The sequence below is a fragment of the Microcaecilia unicolor genome, chromosome 2, assembly GCF_901765095.1.
Source record: "Microcaecilia unicolor chromosome 2, aMicUni1.1, whole genome shotgun sequence".
Classification (NCBI taxonomy): domain Eukaryota; kingdom Metazoa; phylum Chordata; class Amphibia; order Gymnophiona; family Siphonopidae; genus Microcaecilia; species Microcaecilia unicolor.
The window spans coordinates 411,740,185-411,761,190 of record NC_044032.1 but is presented as its reverse complement, the minus strand read 5'-3'; positions in this window follow the sequence as shown (position 1 = coordinate 411,761,190).

Below are 21,006 nucleotides of genomic sequence, written 5' to 3'. Positions count from 1 at the left end.
TCCATCCTCACCCTTTCCCTGGCATAAATTGATATTTTGTCACCAATACCCTGGATTGCCACAGATTTCCCAAGGCCTCCATCCCTGAACATACCTCTAATTCCATGTTTATCAATGGCAGAAATGGAAGAGACATTTTTGAATACATATCCAACAAAAACCTTCAAATATTTCTAAAATATTGATAGAATTTGTATGATTTTGGCTGAGGGATTGTATTTTAGACAATTTCACAAGTCTTTTAATATATACCATCCTTCTATCAGACCCGTAACTTCTGCACTGAAAGTTATTCTTTTATATATCACAGTCTTAGTCCACAATGAAAATATCTGTATACAACAAGAGACAGATACAGCTACCTTCACAGTGAAGCCAAAGAGTTTCATCATTTAAGCTTTTACCCAAGTTGTAGAGATGACGAGCAGCTTAAAGTCCTGACTGAATCCTTCAAACAAAACCCCCAATCACCTTCAGGAATATTACCTCTTTAAAAGAGCTAGGGCAAACCATTTCCAGAACAAAGAAAGGAAAATCACAAAGGGGGTCTTTTACTAAAGGTTAGCTTGAGTTATCTGCAGCAGGTCCCATTTTATTCCTATGGGCCCTGCTGCAGATAACTCAAGCCAATCTTTAGTAAAAGACCTCCGAACGGAGTACCTTTTTAGTTACATACAAATAGCGTAAAAGACTTATACTATTATAGGAGGATGAGCCACAAAAAGCTATTCTCTGGTCTGGTTAATCTGAAGAAATTAGAAATAAAAGTCAAGATTTAAGAAAACCAAAGAAAGAAAAGAATACCAATAATCCCTGCAGTATCTCACACTGAAAATTATTTGAGTACAAATCACATGGGCTCCACAACTACCCACATGGGAAATGCATTCAATATGTGTAGGGCTTTAGATATGTTTTCTCTTTTAACCAATAATATACCCCTGGTGCAAAAATCAAAGGTTTGCATTGGGTAAACACCTGAAAAAACCCTGCTGAATATCTGCTCTGCTCTGTGTGCCTTTTTCATGTTGGTGGTTCCTTAAAGTATATATTTGATTCCACTGGAGAAAGCTCCAAACAATAGTATGTGCACTGGGAAAAACACTAATAAGCACTGATTATTTTGTGCTCTCAAAGAACCCTTTACTAAACATCTAAATTTGCTCTTGAAAATCACTGAAGACCAGAAGTCCAAATCAGAGTGGATACTATAAATGTTTTCCCTCTAATGTATTATATATTAATCATTAATCATGAGAAGAAGGGTGCAACCCTAGTATAACAGAGTTAAAGGGAAGAGACAGTTCACATAAAATAACATCCTACAACAATAGGAAGAACAAGGTGACAGCCATGGGAAAGCACTTTTTGGGACCAAAACACTGCAACAATGCCTTTATTATCAGGAATGTGACTTTTAATGCAATCCATGCATTTAAGACTGTTTAAGTTAAAATAATCAGAATGCTGAGACTGACAAAAAAGTACTAAACAAAAACCTAGGCTTGCTGATTATAAACCATAAGGTTTTACAGTCTGTCACAGTTTGATCATCAATCAACTTCCCCCCTCACCATTCCCTTTCAGACTATCATTATGATGATTTTTTTTTTAAAAATGATTTACATTAAAAATACCGTGCAGGAAAGTGCAAAATCTTTACTAATGCAATAGTACACAGAAGAATCAAAAGTAAATCATTGCAGGCTCCTTTTACTAAGCAGCGATAAAAGGGGCCCTGCAATGGCATTATCGTGCAGGTTTGCCATGCACCAAGGCCCCCCCCCCCCTTTACTGCCACCCAGAAAAAGGAAATTCTGTATGGAGGATGAAAATGGCCATGAGGTAAGTGAAACACTTGCTGTGCGGCCATTTCCCAGGGGAGCCCTTACCGCCACCTATTTAGGAGGCAGTAGGGGCTCCCGCACTACCCCTGCGGTAACCAGGCAGCACACAGCACAGCCTGGTTATCACCGAGTAAGCCTCCAGTGCAAAAAATAAAAACAAAATCCGGCACGCCAGAAAATGGCACGCGTTAGGGGCAGGCACTGTGGTAGTGTCGGATTGGCATGTGGCAAAGTGACATTTCTTTTGGCAACATATTGCCTACATCAAGGGTATACCAGACCAGAGGTGTGCACAGGGGCATAATCTGGTCCCCATCCACACTAATCCCTACTTCTTTTCCATCCTTACCACATTCCCATCATATTACTACCATCCCCTCACATCCCCAGTCAATTCTTTCCCATCTCCACTTCATCCCCCTCATATTGCCACCGTCACCTCATCATCCCCACAGTTTTCTTTACTATCCCTGTACTCAACCTGCATTTAAAAGGTCTTGTGCATTCAAAAAAAAAAAAATCATAAAATGCACCCTATAACTTGTTCAAATGTAAGACAAAACAATAGGAATTATTTTGTTAAATTTGCAAGAAAAACATTATTATTGATAACATAGAGTGTGAGAAAACAATTTTAAACTATGTAAAAATAATAAACCACCTACAAATCCAGAGCTTAGTTCCATTGTATGTTCTTCGATTGTCCTGCAACCAATAAAGAACATTCTGATGATGTGCTGGTTGCAAGAATTCCAAACTGTTTCCAATCATCAAGTGTTGGTGTTTCAAGTTTCCATGTTGAGGTATGCATGGGGACGAAATTTGGCCCCCTCCTCTCCTGTTCCTGTTTACTTCCAATCCATTCCCTCCCATCCCCATTCTCTTTGGATCTCTCCCTTCCCATCCCTGCAGTGTTAATGATAGTTTTATCACCAACACCACAGATTCCCATGGATTATTGAGGCTTTCCTGTTGCCCCCATCCCTGTGAACACCTCTATTACAGACCTCAGTAATTAATTCAAAAACAGCAATAGTGAGCCATCAGAATGATGACATTCCGTATGCTAAAAAGAAAACCAGAACTTTTTTTTGTGTGTGTGTGGTGGTGTGTGTGTGTGTGTGTGGGGGGGGGGGGGGGGGGTAACAAAAAATACAAAACATTTGCCCAGGTGGTGGGAAGCCTTTTGTTTTATTGTTCCTTTTGAGTTTCCTTCTCTCTCCTCCTCTCCCCCCCCCCCCAAACACTCTCATTTGTTTTGTCTCTGATGCCTCTGAATTTGATGCCTTTAAAAATTATTTGTATTGCATCCCAGGGGTTAAATACATTAAAAATTTACCTGGGGGAAGTCTACTAGGGGGCAGGGCTGTTTTGGGGCCTTTCTCAGGTCCAGAGAGGGTCATTGGTGACATCCCAGTGCTTTATATGATTTGGTTTTTTTTTTCTGGTTATATCTTCTACTTATTCAGTTCTAACCTTAGAAAGGGATTGTTAGATCTCCAAAAGCTAGTCAATTGGGAGGCAATTGTATATCTATTTTAGGCAAGCCTCTTTGATTTACCCAAGGGTACCTTAACTGGGCTTAGCCTCCCTTTTTAATTCCCATAGTGAAGGGGAGGGGTTCTATTAGTTAAATTGGCAGGGTATGGTGAAACAAGGTGCATAGGTGATTGATGCTGGGTATATTTTGAGTACCAACTGCTGGGAAGCTGAATTTGTATATAAGGCTTACTGTTCTGGCAGCCATTGTGCTTGAATTTGGGTTGTGTGGTGGAAATTAATCTACTCTCCCTGCTTTCTGGTGATAGTCATTTTTGGGGAGGTGGAAGATGAAGGGAACCGTAGGGATGGAGTGGAAGAGCTGCAGCTATAAGCAGAGGGTTTTTTTTAGAGTTTTTTTGAGAGCTATTGTCTCCCACAATAAGCTTTTGTTGATATAGAGAGGTTTGAAGAACTTAATTAATTGAAGAGTTTGTCCCATATGTGTCACCACCATGAGTTATTTTGGGTAGGTGTGGTTCAGTATAGAATGATGTTAGAGCAGGCTATATGAGTTTGGGTAGCCCATCCTCAGAGTACATTGGATACCACATTACAGTTATTTTATTATTTATTAAAATGTATTTTCTACATTGTGAAGGAATTCACTCAAGGCAGTGTACAGTAACAATAAATCAAACATAGGCAATAAACAATTACAGCAATAAAAATATTCAAATAACAATACAAAGTATGGTATAGTATACTACTTTGAATCTATAATGCTGTACAGTGAATCTTCCACTCTGTCCCACTAATTTCAAAATAGAAATAGTACACTAATACATACAGGCACTTCACAACCATTGGGAGGTGTTATTGGAGCCCCAAAATATGGAAAAAGCAAAGCCTCAGGTGGTTCCCTGTAACCTGAAATTTTCTAATAGGTCGTCACAGATAGCATCTATAATCAGGAAACACTGGAGAGTAATGCAGACAAATGAAGTTTTTTTAAGATCAGCATCTTATGATATAATTTGCTCTTAGTCACATTTTACAAGATAGATTGAGCTTTTCAGATGTATGGACGGTTAAATACAGTGGTGTGCTGGAGCTGGCTCGCACCGGCTTGCAAGAGCCGGCTGTTATGTTTTCAAAACTTTTGTGAGCCAGTTGTTAAAACGGGGACCCAGCTCTGTCTGCAGTGATTGCAACAGGCTCTCTCCAGTCAGCCCCGGGTCCTTCCCTCTGTTGCAACTTATGTTGCACATGGGAAAGACCCAGTAGAAGGAAAGATTTGGAGCCCATGGAGGGAGCTGATATGCAGCTTCACTCTCAGAGAAACCACAGGAGGGAAGGAAGGGAGGAGAGAGAAAGTGATGTAAGAAGAGAGAAAGAATCAGACTAGAATAGAGAGGAAGTCAGCACTGAGTTCCCTGATTCGTTCCCCCTCCCCCCATGATGGGTTTTGTGTGTGCAGCAGTCCTCTTAAGTGCACGGGAGTGTTTCCCCTTTGCTTGCCTGGTTTTACAGCCCTGAACCAAGCCCAGGATGGGAGGGCAAGCAGCTGATGCAAAAGGAGGCAGCCTGTGTGAGCAGCAGAGCAGCAGGGAGTCTGACCAGACTGCAGAAAGGGCAAAGGTGTTTACAGATCCAGGTGGGCTGCTGGTTCAGGGCTTTGCACTCACTCACTGCCTGCCTAGGCAGAGGCTGAATAGACCCTCCAGTGCCTCAGATACTCTTGCATGGTGGAGGCCATGCAGATTAGGGAACAATTCTAATGGCTATCCTGGAAGGGGAGGGGGTGATCAGTGGTACTCTGATGATGCAAGCCCATCTCCAGAAATTATGGCCCTAGATATATGTCTGGTTCCCTCCAATATGGGAAAATAGCAAGATAGGTGGGGCTCCCTCTTTCTTGGTGCAAGAGAGATGTGTAGGGAAAGTTTGTCACCAATAGGATTGGGGCTCTGTGCAAAATTTTCCTTCCAATTTGCATCCCACAAGTACCTGTTGTTTCCTGCTCTCACTGTCTTCTATTTCTTTTGATGTCTATTTTACATATTATGATCTGTGAGGCCAGGATTGCACTGTTGTAGAAAGAAAATGCCTATGTTGAAGTTTTAGGTGTTTGAAGGGCTAGTGATTAAAGATAGCTGGCAAATGTTTTATTGATCACATGTAATATATGCATATTTAGCAGTCTTTAAAAGAAGAGGTGCCTGTGTTCAGAAAGTGTGCCATGGTTTGTGCATTTATGTTGAAGTGTCAGATTTTGTCGGATTCTGTGGGGAAAAGATGAGGGAGATTAATGTGTACCTGTGTAGGCGTGTTATAGTTTCTGTCACCCCAAAAAGGAAAATCTCAGTTGGTGTATCAGGAGCTGTTCCATTTTGGGGTGACAGAATTTGGGTGTCTGTATTGGGCAGTAATGCATTGCCCCCCCCAGGCTCTCTCCCCAGCTATAGCCAGTTCTGCAATTGGGGGGGGGGGGCGCAGAGGTGGACAGGGGTGCAGAGGTGGACGAGGGGCGCAGAGGTGGATGGGGGGGCACAGAGGTGGACTGGGGAGAGAGCCTGCTGTTAAACATTTACCAGCACACCACTGGTTAAATGCCCACTGTATAGTAGATCTCATCCCATGGCTTTTCCTACCATCTCTATGCTGATGACTCCCAAATCTACCTTTCTACCCCTGATATCTCACCTTGCATCCAAACCAAAGTTTCAGCGTGCTTGTCTGACATTGCTGCCTGGATGTCTCAACGCCACCTGAAATTAAATATGACCAAAACCGAGCTTCTCATTTTCCCCCCCAAACCCACCTCCCCGCTCCCCCCGTTTTCTATTTCTGTTGATGGCTCTCTCATTCTCTCTGTCTCCTCAGCTCGAAACCTTGGGGTCATCTTTGACTCTTCTCTCTCCTTCTCTGCTCATATCCAGCAGACCGCCAAGACCTGTCGTTTCTTTCTTTACAACATTCGTAAAATCCGCCCCTTTCTTTCCGAGCACTCTACCAAAATCCTCATCCACACCCTTGTCACCTCTCGTTTAGACTACTGCAATCTGCTTCTTGCTGGCCTCCCACTTAGTCACCTCTCCCCTCTCCAGTCGGTTCAAAACTCTGCTGCCCGTCTCATCTTCCGCCAGGGTCGCTTTACTCATACTACCCCTCTCCTCAAGACCCTTCACTGGCTCCCTATCCGTTTTCGCATCCTGTTCAAACTTCTTCTACTAACCTATAAATGTATTCACTCTGCTGCTCCCCAGTATCTCTCCACACTCGTCCTTCCCTACACCCCTTCCCCTGCACTCCGCTCCATGGATAAATCCTTCTTATCTGTTCCCTTCTCCACTACTGCCAACTCCAGACTTCGCGCCTTCTGTCTCGCTGCACCCTACGCCTGGAATAAACTTCCTGAGCCCCTACGTCTTGCCCCATCCTTGGCCACCTTTAAATCTAGACTGAAAGCCCACCTCTTTAACATTGCTTTTGACTCGTAACCACTTGTAACCACTCGCCTCCACCTACCCTCCTCTCTTCCTTTCCGTTCACATTAATTGATTTGATTTGCTTACTTTATTTATTTTTTTTGTCTATTAGATTGTAAGCTCTTTGAGCAGGGACTGTCTTTCTTCTATGTTTGTGCAGCGCTGCGTATGCCTTGTAGCACTATAGAAATGCTAAATAGTAGTAGTAGTAGTAGTAGTAGATCACAAGGGCACCAAAATAAATATACTACGTTAGTTGAATCACATGAAGTGTTACACTGTAGAGTAATTTGAGTACCATTTTTTAAAGTCAAAGCAGAACCCTCTATCGTTATGGAACATATCGAACAATGACCGCATATAACATTGAACTAAATTGCACTATTATTTTTAGCATGCGCTAAAATTAGCAAGTGCTAAACGATAGAGTCGCCCATATGTTTCTATGGGCAACTCAGGGATCTGTTATACTAAACCACACTCTAGGTGTGTTTTTGACTCCTAACCACTGCTCGCTTGCCTTATCCTTTATCCTCACCTCTTTATTCCCCTACCCTTAATTGTTTTGTCTGTCTCCTGTCTTATCTAGATTGTAAGCTCTTTGAGCAGGGACTGTCTTTTTGTGTATGGTGTACAGCGCTGCGTATGCCTTGTAGCGCTATAGAAATGATAAGTAGTAGTAGGTGTGCATGCTTTTTAGCACACGCTAACGCTAAAGACACCCATAGGAATATAATGGATGTCTGTATCATTAGCAAGCAATCATTTTTAGCGCACGTTAAAAAGTGTATGCACTTACAGCGTGGCTTAGTAAACAGGGCCCTTAGCATTTAGCATGTGATAATCAGCATGCGTTAAAAATGCTAAGTACTTATCTTATCCACAGATGCGAACATGCTAGCTGGATAATGCTTCCACACCCATTCCCTCCCCTGACATGCCCCATCCCAAAAATATTTTATGAAACATAAACAATACACGATAAGTGTGTGCAAACTGCCAAATTAGTGCAAAATACAATAAAGCGTTTTGTAGTAAGCCTTTTTTCATGCATAAAACATGTGTTAGGGCTTAACAACCTTTTGTAAATGAGTCCTTCAAAGTCTATGTGCTGGCACATACACATGCATATTGGCATTTCAGAACATACATGTGTGTGAGCCAGTCTGCCATTTTAGGAATCTACAGGTCTGTCTCCCCAAGCTGTCACAGTGTCCAATAACATTTGCTAGTATCATGTATAGCGTAAGGGAAAACGGCAAATACACTATATTAAAGGGCTGGCTACCCCTAATCCCTTTATTGGAACAGTGCACAAAAATGAGCATTACATAGATCTCCCCAGAAGCAGATGCAAATCTCGACTTTGATGTTGATCTTGACATTGAGGCTAAAATGAGGAATGCATGTGTATTTTTGCCTCACTCAAAGCACACCTTGAGCAAACCCCCTCTCATTGAAGGGTCCTTTTATGAAGCAATGGTAAACCCAATGCAGGCTTACCGCTTGTTAAAAGGGAAGTACTGCTGGGCTACCACAACAGCCCAGTGGCAACTGCCTCCACCACCTGGTGTGTACCCAGTCGTAATTGGGAAGTGCCACGTGCTGCCCAGTTACTGCCGGGTTAGTGCAAGAGCCTTTACTGCCACCGGCGGTAAATGCTCCCTCTGAAATGGCCATGCGGTAAGCAGTGGTGTTCCTAGGGGGGCTTGCACCCGGGGCGGATCGCCGATGCACCCCGCCCCCCGGGTGCAGCACCCCCCCAGAACAGCGCAACGCCCCCCCGGCGAAAGAACCCCCAATCCCCCGGTCAAAGAACCCCCCCCAGGTGCACGCCGCTGGGGGGGGTGCCGCGCGCCTCCCGGCTCTTTGTTTTCATGCTCCCTGTGCCCTGGAACAGGAAGTAACCTGTTCCGGGGCAAAGGGAGCATGAAAACGAAGAGCCGACAGGTGTGCGGCACCCCCCCCCAGCGGCGTGCACCCGGAGCAGACCGCCCCCCCTTGGTACGCCACTGGTGGTAAGTGTCTCACTTGCCACATGGCCATTTCTTTAAGAAAAGGGAAACCTGCTTTTTACCCACTGTGGTAAAAGGGGGCCTTGGTGTGTGTCAAAAACACATGCTGATACCAGTGCAGGCCCCTTTTTGCTGCAGCTTCATTAAAAGTACCCTAAGGCAGTTATTTTTGAAGCCCTATTTGTGATTTGGATATGTATATCTTACCTTTTCAAAAACTGGGATTTTAGATTAGTATGTGATATACATGTCTAAATGCAGGCTGGTGTGTGTCCGAAATAAGACTTCTAAAATGACTGCCTTAATGAAAATTATTTGCCATTTTCAGTTAGAATCCATACAGGTTTCTCCAGATCACACATGGAGATTGACCTTATGCAATTTTTGACTTCTGGTACAGGCATTCAGGTGAACAAGCCACTTGAAAATGTAGAAATCAGAGCATACTGGCAAGCTAGGATTATGACTAGGATTTGATCTAAGACTTATGAAGTCACAGTAAAGACTTGAGTTTCTGCTCCTTGCATTTCAAATGACTGAAATTAAATTGAACTCAGCTTATCCATCACAAATGTTCATGCATCTGTAATTTGGATGAACAAGTTGAACTGTAGAAACATATCCCATTGGGAAGACATGCTAAATAACAAAGTCAAAGACTTAGTAACTGAAGATTATAATGGAATAAATTGCTGTGTACTTGAAGGTAGCATAGAAGCAGATATACCTACATGATTTTCTCATTTTGTGTCTGTGAGAACAGCGTAGTTTACCTGGCCCATAGTTATTGGGATTTATTAACCACCTTTATAAAGAGAGTCACCGTTTTCTACACTAGTTTTCCTAGTGTCACTAACATAAGGAAACTTCTTCCCTTAATTGGATGATGTCTTTAAGACTGACAATATAACATTCTTTTACTGTTCCCATTAAGAAATAGGGATGTGGATGGGAAAAAAATCTCAGGTTATTTTCAGACTTTTCTCCCAACTTTCAGGCATTATTTCACTTTATTTCACACTCTCACATTAATACAAATTTTATGTGTGTTATAACTTTTAATTTTTGTTAACTGACTCGGGAGCCTGGTTAACTAAAGTGTAATGGGGTTTTGCATTGACCATTCCTTAAGTGCAAAGTCTGTGTGATAAAAGCATGGGGCATGGCCAGCATCTGCCCTGCATGTGCCACATGGGTTCACAAAGCATGAATCCTGGCACTGCCCCATATAATAGAAACAAAATAATACCAGGGAATCCTCAGATCTGATCTCAGCCTAAAATGCAAGCCACTCCCCTATCAGACTCCCAGATCAATTCCCCTAAGGTCACCCCTACTCAGTCTCTTTGATGCAATCCTTACCCCAACTCAAGACCTTCCCTTGGTCAAGCCTCTCCTCAAAGCAAAGCCTCTTCCCGGTCCTTATATGGTTCACTGACACTTAGAGTTAGATTCTATATAAAGTGCCTAAAAAATCCACACAGTAAACATTTCCACGGTTTGTCTCCTGAGGAAGCATACAGTGAAACAGAGGTGGTCTGTTGAGCAAACTGAGAAGAGAAGAATTTCCTCTGAAGCAGATAAGTGTCCTTCAGTTTTTAAAGTCCCCAATAAGGAAAAATGATCAAGGTTTAAAGTAAAGAAAAAAAAGTAAAGAAAAGAATAGGATTAATAAGAATATTACAAAAAATTTTGAAAATGGATTGTAAGGAGGTTTTTTAGACTGGTGAGGATGTTCGCACAGCATTTTTGTTGAACTGATTATAACAAGCCGAGCATCTGAGGGTTTTTTCCTCCTTTTAAAATGTGAAGTAAAATCAGTCAATATCGCTATTATGCGCATGTAGAAACCTAGAGTAGCAACATTCCATGCTACCAATCCCAAGGATAAGTAGTGACTTTCTCCATGTCTATTTTAATAGCAGATTATAGGCTGTTTCTCTAGGAACTTGTCTAACCCCTTTCCAAAACCCAGATATGCTCATGCTGTGACCACATCCTCCATCAATGAGTTCCTGAATTTAACTTTTCATTGAGTAGAAAAACACTTTCTTCTATTTGTTTTAAAAGTGTTTCATGAAGTGTCCCCTAATCTTTCTATTTTTTGAAAGAATAAATAATTGATTTGTGTTTAACCATTCTGCTCCACTCAGGAAATTGTAGTCCTCTATCATATCCTCCCCTTCAGTAATCTCTTTTCCACGTTGAAGAGCCTTAACCTCTTAAGCCTTTCCTTATACGAGAGGTGTTCCATCACCTTAATTATTTTGGTCACTGTTGTTTGAACCTTTTTTAATTCTGCTATATATATTTTTTAGAAACAGTGAGCAGAATTGCACACAATGCTCACAGTGAGGTCACACCATGGAGCGATACAGTGGCATAATATTATTTACTATCCCTTTCCTAATAATTCCTAGCAATCGCTTTGCTTTCTTGACTAATGCCACACACCGAGCAGAAGATTTCAATGTATTGTCCATGATGACACCTAGATCTTTTCCTTTGGTGGTGACTCCTAAAGTGGAACCTAGTATCAAGTAACTATGATTTGGCTAATTCTTCCCAATGTGCATCACTTTACTCTGTAGGGTGGGTTTCACAATGTGAACTTCATCAGCCAATCACATTATCATACTGCAGTTTCTAATGAAGCAGTATTACCTTTCATGTGATAATGTATATCACTAAGGGGGTCTTTTACTAAAGTGTGCTAGCTTTTTTGGCTTGTGCTAAAAGTCAGTTGGCGCTAAACCCTGAGACGCCCATAGCAATATAACGGCTCTCTCAGCATTTAGTGCTAGATGAATTTTTAGCACGAGCTAAAAACAGTAGTGCACCTTAGAAAAGACCCCCCTAAATCTGATTTTTATATAGCACACTGAAAATGGATATTTTAAAATAAATTTATATGCAGAATTTACACCCTTATTAAAGATATACCAGTATGTTACGATATTCTGGCAGTCTTCTACTCCATTATTTTATAGAAAGACTAAAATATTTGTTTTCAGAGCAAGAGTTTATTTTGTCACTTTCTCCTGTTCTGTATACATTAGGATATGTGACAAAAGATTAATGGGGTATTCAGACTTATTACATGATCAATACACAGGCAAATATCAGTGTTTATTTACCAGAAAAACAAAGCAGATTAGCTGTTGACTCATTCAGCCTGTTCTGTGGATAAATTTTCACTATGCAATGACACAGATCGAACTTTCAGAAAGTCTGATTAAGATCTTCAGAAAATGAGGTAAATATGAAAGATGATTAAACAGCTGTTATAATATTAGATTATTTTGCTGGCCACCAGTACCGTATAATGAATATGCAGCCCAAGGAAGCTATTCCCAGTTTCTCTATGAATGATACACTGCATATTATTTATCAGAATGTGGATTATTTTTTAGCTAGTATCAGTATAAAACCAGCATAATTGTAAAATATCATATTCTCTCAATAGCTTATATTTTTATAAAACATTTTGCATTTGCATTTGTAAGGCACACAGGACAGGCTCACCCACGGTTGCATTCCTTGGGGGCATGGTGGAGGCGAAGCTGAGGCAGAGTAGTGATCTATGTGCAAACTTTGTAAAATGTAGAGGTCTACATATTTACACCATTCATAGTAAGTGCAAATGTGTGTGTGGACATTTGCATATTTATTGGAACTCATTCTGAATACTACAAAAATTATGTGAGATGCAAATAGATCTCTATTAAGACCACCAGTCCAAATACATAGCAGAGATCATGCAAAAAAGTGAATATTGTTTGCTATTTTAAATATTTAAATATTTTTTAAGTTTTAGAATATTTTTAATAATGTTTTTTTTATATTGATAATAAAAGGAGGAAAAAAGACCTTAAAGAGCCTCAATACAAGACTTACCAATTGTAATAGGCAACCCTATTTCTTGTAGGTGACAGCATATCCAGAACCTTTTCCAGGGGCTTACCTCCTAAAGGGAGCTACTTCCCACTACTAAACGCCCTCCCTTTCTCACTTAGCAAAGGGTAGCATTCACCCCTTCCTCTCTCTCTCCTTTACAGCATCTCCCATCTCTCTTATTCCTTTTTATCCAGTGTCTCCCCTTCACCCTTCCATCTAGCATCTCCTCCTCTCTTCCCCTTTGCAACATCTCTCATTTTTCTCATTCCTTTCCATCGATCATTTCCCCCCTCACTCTCCCCCCTTTGCAACATCTTCCTTCTCTCATTCCTTTCCATCCAGCGTCACCCCTTCCCCCTTTCCTTCCACCCACCCCCTCTATCTCTCCCTTCACAGCATTTCCCATCTCTCTCATTCCTTTCCATACAGTGTCTCCCCTCTCCCTTCACTCCAGCATCCCCCCTTTTTCTCTCCCTTCCATTGCGTCCCCTTCTATTCACTGCCTCTCCTCTATACTTTTCTACTCACTCTGCTTTCCCCGTTCCATCCAGTGTCTCTCCCTTCCATCTAGAATGTCCTCGCTCACTCCCCTTCCCTGATGCAGCTAGTCAGGATCTCTTTTCCCACGCCTCAACTATCCTTTCACTCACTCTCTCCAGCCTTCCCTCTCCCCCAGGCAAGGATAGAGACATAGAGGGGCATAATCGAACGCGCGAACGCCCATCTCCATGGGTGTCTATGTCCAAGAACGGGTACGTGAAGGGGCGGGACAGACCGTATTTTCGAAAAAAATGGGCGCCTATTTTTTTTTCAATAATACGGGTTGTGCCCGGCAAATGCATCGGATTTGTGTGGATTTGAGTTGGTGGTTTCGTTTTTCAGCGATAATGGAAACCGAAGGCGCCCAGATCAAAAATGAACAAATCCAAGGCATTGGGTCGTGGGAGGGGCCAGGATTCGTAGTGCACTGGTCCCCCTCACATGCCAGGACACCAACCGGGCACCCTAGGGGGCATTTGTAACAATTAAAAAAAAGTTAAATATCTCCCAAGTCCATAGCTTCTATCCCTTGGGTGCTGAGCCCCTCAAATCCCCCCAAAACCCACTGTCCACAACTCTACACCATTACCATAGCCCTTATGGTTGAAGGGGGCACCTACATGTGGGTACAGTGGATTTTGGGGCGGTCTGGAGGGCTCCCATTTACCACCACAATTGTAACAGGTAGGGGGGATGGGCCTGGGTCCACCTGGCTGACGTCCACTGCACCCACTAACAACTGCTCCAGGGACCTGCATACTGCTGTGATGGAGCTGGGTATGGCATTTGAGGCTGGCATACAGGCTGGAAAAAAGTTGTTAAAGTTGTTTTTTTTATGGTGGGAGGGTTTTACTGACCACTGGGGGAGTCAGGGGTGGTCATCCCCGATGCCCTCCAGTGGTCATCTGGTCATTTAGGGCACTTTTTTGTGACTTTGTGAAAAAAAAGGGTCCAAAAATGACCCAAATTTGCGCTAAAAACGCCTTTCTTTTTTTGATTATCGGCCAAAGGCGCCCATCTGTCCTCGGCCGATAAACATGCCCCAGTCCTGCCTTCACCACACCTCCGACACACACCCCCCCCATCAACTTTGCCCCTTTCCGCGACAGATTGCAGTTGAAGAGGCCCAAAATCGGCTTTCGATTATACCAATTTGGACGCCCATCTCCCGATTTGGGTCGAAATATGGGCACCCATCACTTTTGAAAATAAAGCTGATAGGCACCACACCGCTAGCTTTTTCTCCTCTTGGCTGCTGCTGTGGCAGCCTGGAGAAACCGTAAGCTTCCATGCTGTACCCTGCCTCTCGCTTGCTCTCTCTCCATCCTCCATGCCCAGACCTTCCACAATGAGAAGTCCCTCTGGTGGCAAGGTCATGTCAGGACATGTCCTATATTTATTACAATATACATCTGCTTGAAAATAGGTATAAATGTCCATGTCTGCAAGGCAGGCATGATTTAGGGGGGAAGTTATCAAACTAGGCTACCATTAAGATGGGTTATTTTACTACAAGTTCTGATATCTAAGCACAGGGTCCCATTTTATGCAATGAGACCCTGTGCTAAAATAGCACGACTTGTGGTAAAATAGCCCATTATAACCGTAGCCAACATTGATAACTTCCCCTGTAATTCTTTTCTACACTGCCCAGCATTGACTGCAGGGATCAGGATTCAGACTTTCTTCTACCTTTTTGCCAGCCAGACCATTGTAATACCTACCTGAGGGGGTCTTTTACTAAAGCTTTGCTCGAGTCATCTACAGAAGGCCCATAGGAATAAAATAGGCCCTTCTGCAGATGACTTGATCTATGCTTTAGTAAAAGACTCCCCTCAATGTCTTCCTTTACCTGTGATACCTCTCTTAGAGCTCCTTTTCCAAAGCCATGCTAGCAATTCCAGCGTGGCAAATGCTTTGAAGCCCATTCAATTTCTATGGGGTTTGTCACATTTGCTGCACCGGAATTTCAGTGTGGCTTTGTAAAAGGGGCCTTTAATGTTTGTTTTCTCGATAGGAACACTTGGTAAATGGGGGAAAAGAGAACTAGGCTAAATCCAAATTCCTTATCAGTTTAAAAGAAAGTATTTCAACATTACATCCCCCCTTCTTATTAAATGATAGATTTATTGGCTTCAGGTACTCTTAACCACTTCAAGAATGCAAATACATTTACAGGGAATTCTATAAATGTTGCATAAAATTGCATGCACAAATTTGAGCACACACCCAATTTACACATGTAATTTAATTGAGAAACAAGCCTATTAGCACTAATCATTGGGCACAATCAATTAGTGATACTAATTGGCACCAATTTGGATTTATATATGCACAGGCACAGGCAGCTCCTTGTGACTCTGGGCAAGTCACTTAACACTCCATTGCCCGCCGCATTGAGCCTGCCATGAGTGGGAAAGTGCAGGGTACAAATATAACAAAAATAAAATAAATAAAATCTTGCTAAATGCTATTCTATACAAATGCACATGTAAATCCTTTAGGAGGTCTTTTACAAAAGGAGTCTGTATCAGCTCCAACTAATTCTGAATGATGCAGCACGACTGATAGAAGGCTGCAAGTGGTATGACCATATCACACCCATCCTGCAAAAGCTAAACTGGCTACCAGTACCTTACAGGGCTAAATTTAAAACTCTGTTTGATTTTCAAGATCATCAGACAAAATGGGCTAGAGTACTTAAAGAATGTTAGCCCTTTCCACACTTTAAAGACCTCTAAGGTCCTCTCAAGGATCATCACTATCTGTACCCTCGTCAAAAGAAATTGTACAAAGTGATACCTGCCAGAGTAGTCCCCACACTCTGGAATTTACTCCCAGAGGGTTTAAGTCTAACTCAAGGCTACCTCTACTTCAGGAAGCAGGTGAAAGCCTGGTGCTTCTCCCAAGCCTTTAATACATAGGGTGGATGACTATACGCAAATTTTGTACCTGGACTAGCTTGATACACATATTGTAACTTAGATGAGTTCCTTGACTCTTGCTTAACTATAGAACAAACTTGCCTTGAATTTAGCTAACCATCAAATTATCCCAACTGACTCTCAGGCTCATTTTCGAAAGAGAAGGACGCCCATCTTCCGACACAACTGCTTTCCGTCGCAGGGACGACCAAAGTTCAAGGGGGCGTATCGAAGGCTTAGTGAAGGAAGGACTTGGGCATGCCTAACACATGGACATCCTCGACCCATAATGGAAAAAAAGGGTGTCTCTGACGAGCACTTGGACAACTTTACCTGGTCCTGTTTTTATTATGACCAAGGCACAAAAAGGTGCCCGAACTGACTAGATGACCATCAGAGAGAATTGGGGATCACCTCCCCTTACTCCCCCAGTGGCCACTAACCCCTAACCCCCTCCCACCCTCAAAAATATCTTTCAAAATATTTTTGCCAGCCTCTATGCCAGCCTCAGATGTCATACTCAGGTCCATGACAGCTGTATTCAAGTCCCTGGAGCAGTTTTAGTGGGTGCAGTGCACTTCAGGCAGGCGGACCCAGGCCCATCCCCCTCCCTACCTGTTACATTTGTGGAGGAAACAGCGAGCCCTCCAAAACCCACCACAAACCCACTGTATCCACATGTAGGTGCCCCCTTTCACCTGTAAGGGCTATGGTAGTGGTTTACAGTTATGGGTAATGGGTTTTAGGGGGTTCAGTAAACAAGGTAAGGGAGCTATGTTCCTTGGAGCAATTTATGAAGTCCACTGCAATACCCCCTAGGGTGCCTGGTTGGTGTCCTAGCATGTCAGGGGGAGAAGTGCACTACAAAAGCTGGCTCCTCCCATGACCAAAGGGCTTGCATTTGGTCGTTTCTGAGATGGCCGTACTTGGTTTCCATTATCGGCGAAAATCAGAAACGACGAAGTCTAGGGACCCATCTCTAGGGACGACCTAAATTTCAAGATTTGGGCGTCCCCGACCGTATTATCAAAACAAAAGATGGACGTCCATATTTTTTGATAATACAGGTTTCCCCCCCCTTCATTGGGACGTTTTGCGAGGACGTCCTCAACAAAACTTGGGTGTCCCTTTCGATTATGCCCCTCCAAGTATCACACATCTTGTTCCCATCATATATTTGCTCTTGGTCCCTCATCTATATGGTAAGCCATATTGAAGAAAGTCTTTAGCATCGTATCTATGTTAGTTGAATGTTCTAATGTATGCTTATTCGGTGTAACATTAATATTATGCTAACATTGTATTATATTTCTGGTATTTCAATTCCAGTGCTGCTAAATATATACATTTTTGATACTGGTTCATGGTAGTTCTATTATTAGATTTCAATCTACTTTTTTCAAGTTTACCTCTTATTGTATTTATGTTTATTCTTGGTTATTTTACTATAGTTATGCTGTTAACAAAATTGTAAGTTTTATGTAAAACTCTATCTGCTGTACACTTCCTTGGGTGAATCTCTTCATAATGGTGTTTAATAAATCCCAATGAATAAATAAAAATAGTAAAGCTGGAGTTCAAGAATGATCTGTTATTGCAAAAGGATGCAAAACTGGTTCGATAAGATGGACCGTCTTTGTTCTCTGCCATTATATTGTTTGTTCTATAGCCCATGCCCTCAGATACAGATGGAGATTTTGCAACATCTAGACTTTTTAATGCAAAGGACCTCCAAGTTTTATTCTCCTTTTATTCCTGGGAGAAATCAATGTTTTCCTTATTAACTTTTATAGATGTCTTACATTTGTATGTGAATGTTTCAGCTCTGTGCAGAGAGGTAGACTGCTGTTCTTCAAATCAGCATAAAAGCTACATTATGGTCTTCCTTCATAATTGCTCAGAGGTGCTTTATTGATTGTTGTATTGCTATTTACTGTTTATGTTATGAACAAAAAATGCTAACACAAATGCAGATTTTATCTCATAAAGATTTTTTTTTTTAATCTTTCTTTCACTGCAGGATATTTTGATGAGATATTGTCTTAAAGACAGCTCATCTACAGCTATGATTTAAATCACTGGATTAACAATGTTCTTCCTAACTTTTAGCCTATTTTATAAATACTTTCAAGAATGTTTTCTTTATGATTCTACACCATTCTGTTCTGTCTACAAGAATAGCTAATTGTCGCTGATTTGATAGTCTCTGAAAGGTAATTCAGTAGACTTTCCCAGCATCATAAACTCCCTAATTAGACTTAGTCAGTGGATTGTTTGTGCTTCACTCATGCATATTCCATCTAAGAGAAGGTAAAAAGATTAAAAAGAACCTTCGTTCCTAATGCTGCCTCTATAAAAGTAAAACTTGTTATTATGATCCTATTTTCATGTACAATAAAATAATGAAGATCAATTTATTGCACACATCGGACTAAATTCAAAAATCAGCACCGAAAAAATAGTGCTTAATGCTGTTCTATAAACAGCACTTAAAGGGGGTATTTTACTAAGTGGTGGTAAGTCCAACATGGGCTTACGGCTCACTTATCCGGAACTACCACAGGGCTACAAAAGCAGTGCACCATTTTGATGCTACAAAAATATTTTTTATTTTTGTAGTGCTGGTGTTTACCCGGTGGTATTCTGGCAGTGTCACACGATGCCCAGTTACCGCTGGGTTAGCGCAGGCACCCTTAAAACCACCTCAATGGGTGGTGGTAAGTGTTGTCCCCGAAATGGCTGCACGGCAAGTAGTTCACTTATCGTATGGCTATTTCTTTTTTTAAAAGACAGCTTTTTACCTGCTGCGGTAAAAGGAAACCTCAGTAGGCCCCCTTTTACCTTAAGCTTAGCAAGTTATAGAATAGTGCTTAATGCCAGGAACCGTAACTACATATAGGCATGACCATTTAGACTAACAAAGCCTTGGTGTATAGATCCCTGTTATTCTATAACAATGTGCATAAATTGTGGGAATGACCCCGATCCACCCATGACCTTCCCATGGCCATACCTCCTTTTTGGACCCATATGTAAAATTTATGCATAGATCCCGCACCTAAATTTGCACACACAAATTTTAATTAAATCCAATGAGCACCAACAATTGCTCATTAAAATCTCAATTATCTGTGCTAATTGGCTCATTATTCAATTAAAATTGCATATGAAAAATAGACACATTCCCAAATTTCCGGGTACAATTTTTAGTGACTTTTAAAAAAGTTGGGGGATTATGGAGGCAATTATATAAAGGGCACTGAAAGTTAGGTATCAAGATTAGAGTAGATATAGATTTTTATCCCAGATTTTGCAGCAGAATGCTTTGCTATTTTAAAGTTTACTGTTTTATATTTTTGTGCTGTTATGTTTTTATTGATTTTATCAACAAAAAAGGAAGCTTAATCCACATTCAATAAGCCTTAAACATGTGTAAACGCCTGTGTTGACACCAGCGCTGGCCTCCTTTTGCCACAGCTTGGTAAAAGGGGCCCTCAGCTTGGTATCTATTTTATATACCTATTGCTCCTAACAATAGATACCAGCGCGCTGAGGCCCCCTTTTACCATTTCAGTGGCGGTAAGGGCTCCCACGTTAATCTGACGGTAACTGGGCAGCGCGCGGCACTGCCCGATTACCACCGAGTACACTCCAGCGCTATAAAAATACATTTTTGTAGCACCGGAAATGTCAGCACACTAGAGGTGGAAAGTACCGCTGGGCTGCTGTGGTAGCCCGGCAGCACTTCTTGTACAGCGAGTGGTAAGCCCGCATTGGGCTTACTGCCGCTTAGTAAAAGAAGCCCTTAATTAATGAGGGGGAAAGGCCTCAGAAATTCAGTGGTAGTACAACACCCTATGGAAAGGTCTGTGGTGCACAGTTTCATACAACACCCAACCAATCAATATTCAGTGTACAGGCAAAATTTGCTGAGAATTACAATGGTCAAAAAAACAGACAAAAAAAAATCAAATCTTTCTTTGATTTTCTGTTTTTTTTCTACCACTGTTGTAATTCTCAGTGAATGTTGCCTGTAGACTGAATGTTGATTGGTTGGTTGATTGATAGCATTGAGATTATTTACTGTGATAGTTAAGAGGTTATTCTTAGTGAGTCATTTGATTGGTGATGCCTTCAGATCAGATGCTGATTGGTGGGTTATTGACGGGTATACTGAGACGCCTTTCAGTGTGGTGTGGTTAGCAAAAATATAGCTGGAACTACCCAATTAGCATGGGAGCCTTTAACACTTCCTAAATAAGTGGCAATAAGGGCTCCTAGTGGTAATGGCCACACACTAATGGGAAAATTGGCACGTGTCTTTTATTTAAAAAAAATGAATGCAGCCATTTTACAGCCATGCTAAATGTGGCTGCAGCATGCTGGAAACCCAAGTGCTGACAGCAGTGCCAGACATTTTTTTTAGTATGGCTTAGTAAAAGGACCACTTGGTTTGTAAAGGTTTGAATAATCTAATTAAAAAAGAAAAGAAAATAGGTCTCTCAGTACATTATTCACTATTCTTAGCAGTGAGAGGCCCTTTTACTAAGCCGCGTAGGCGCCTACACATGCCCAATGTGCGCCAAATTGGAATTACTGCCCGGTTACCACGTGGCCCTTGCGGTAATGTCAATTTTGGTGCATGACACGGGGTCCTTTTACTAAGGTGCACTGAAAAATGGCCTGTGGTAGTGTAGATGCCTGTTTTGGGCATGCACAGAATTTTTCAGTGCACCTACAAAAAAACACCTTTTTAAAATTTTTGCCGAAAATGGACGTGCGGCAAAATAAAAATTTCCGCATGTCCATTTTG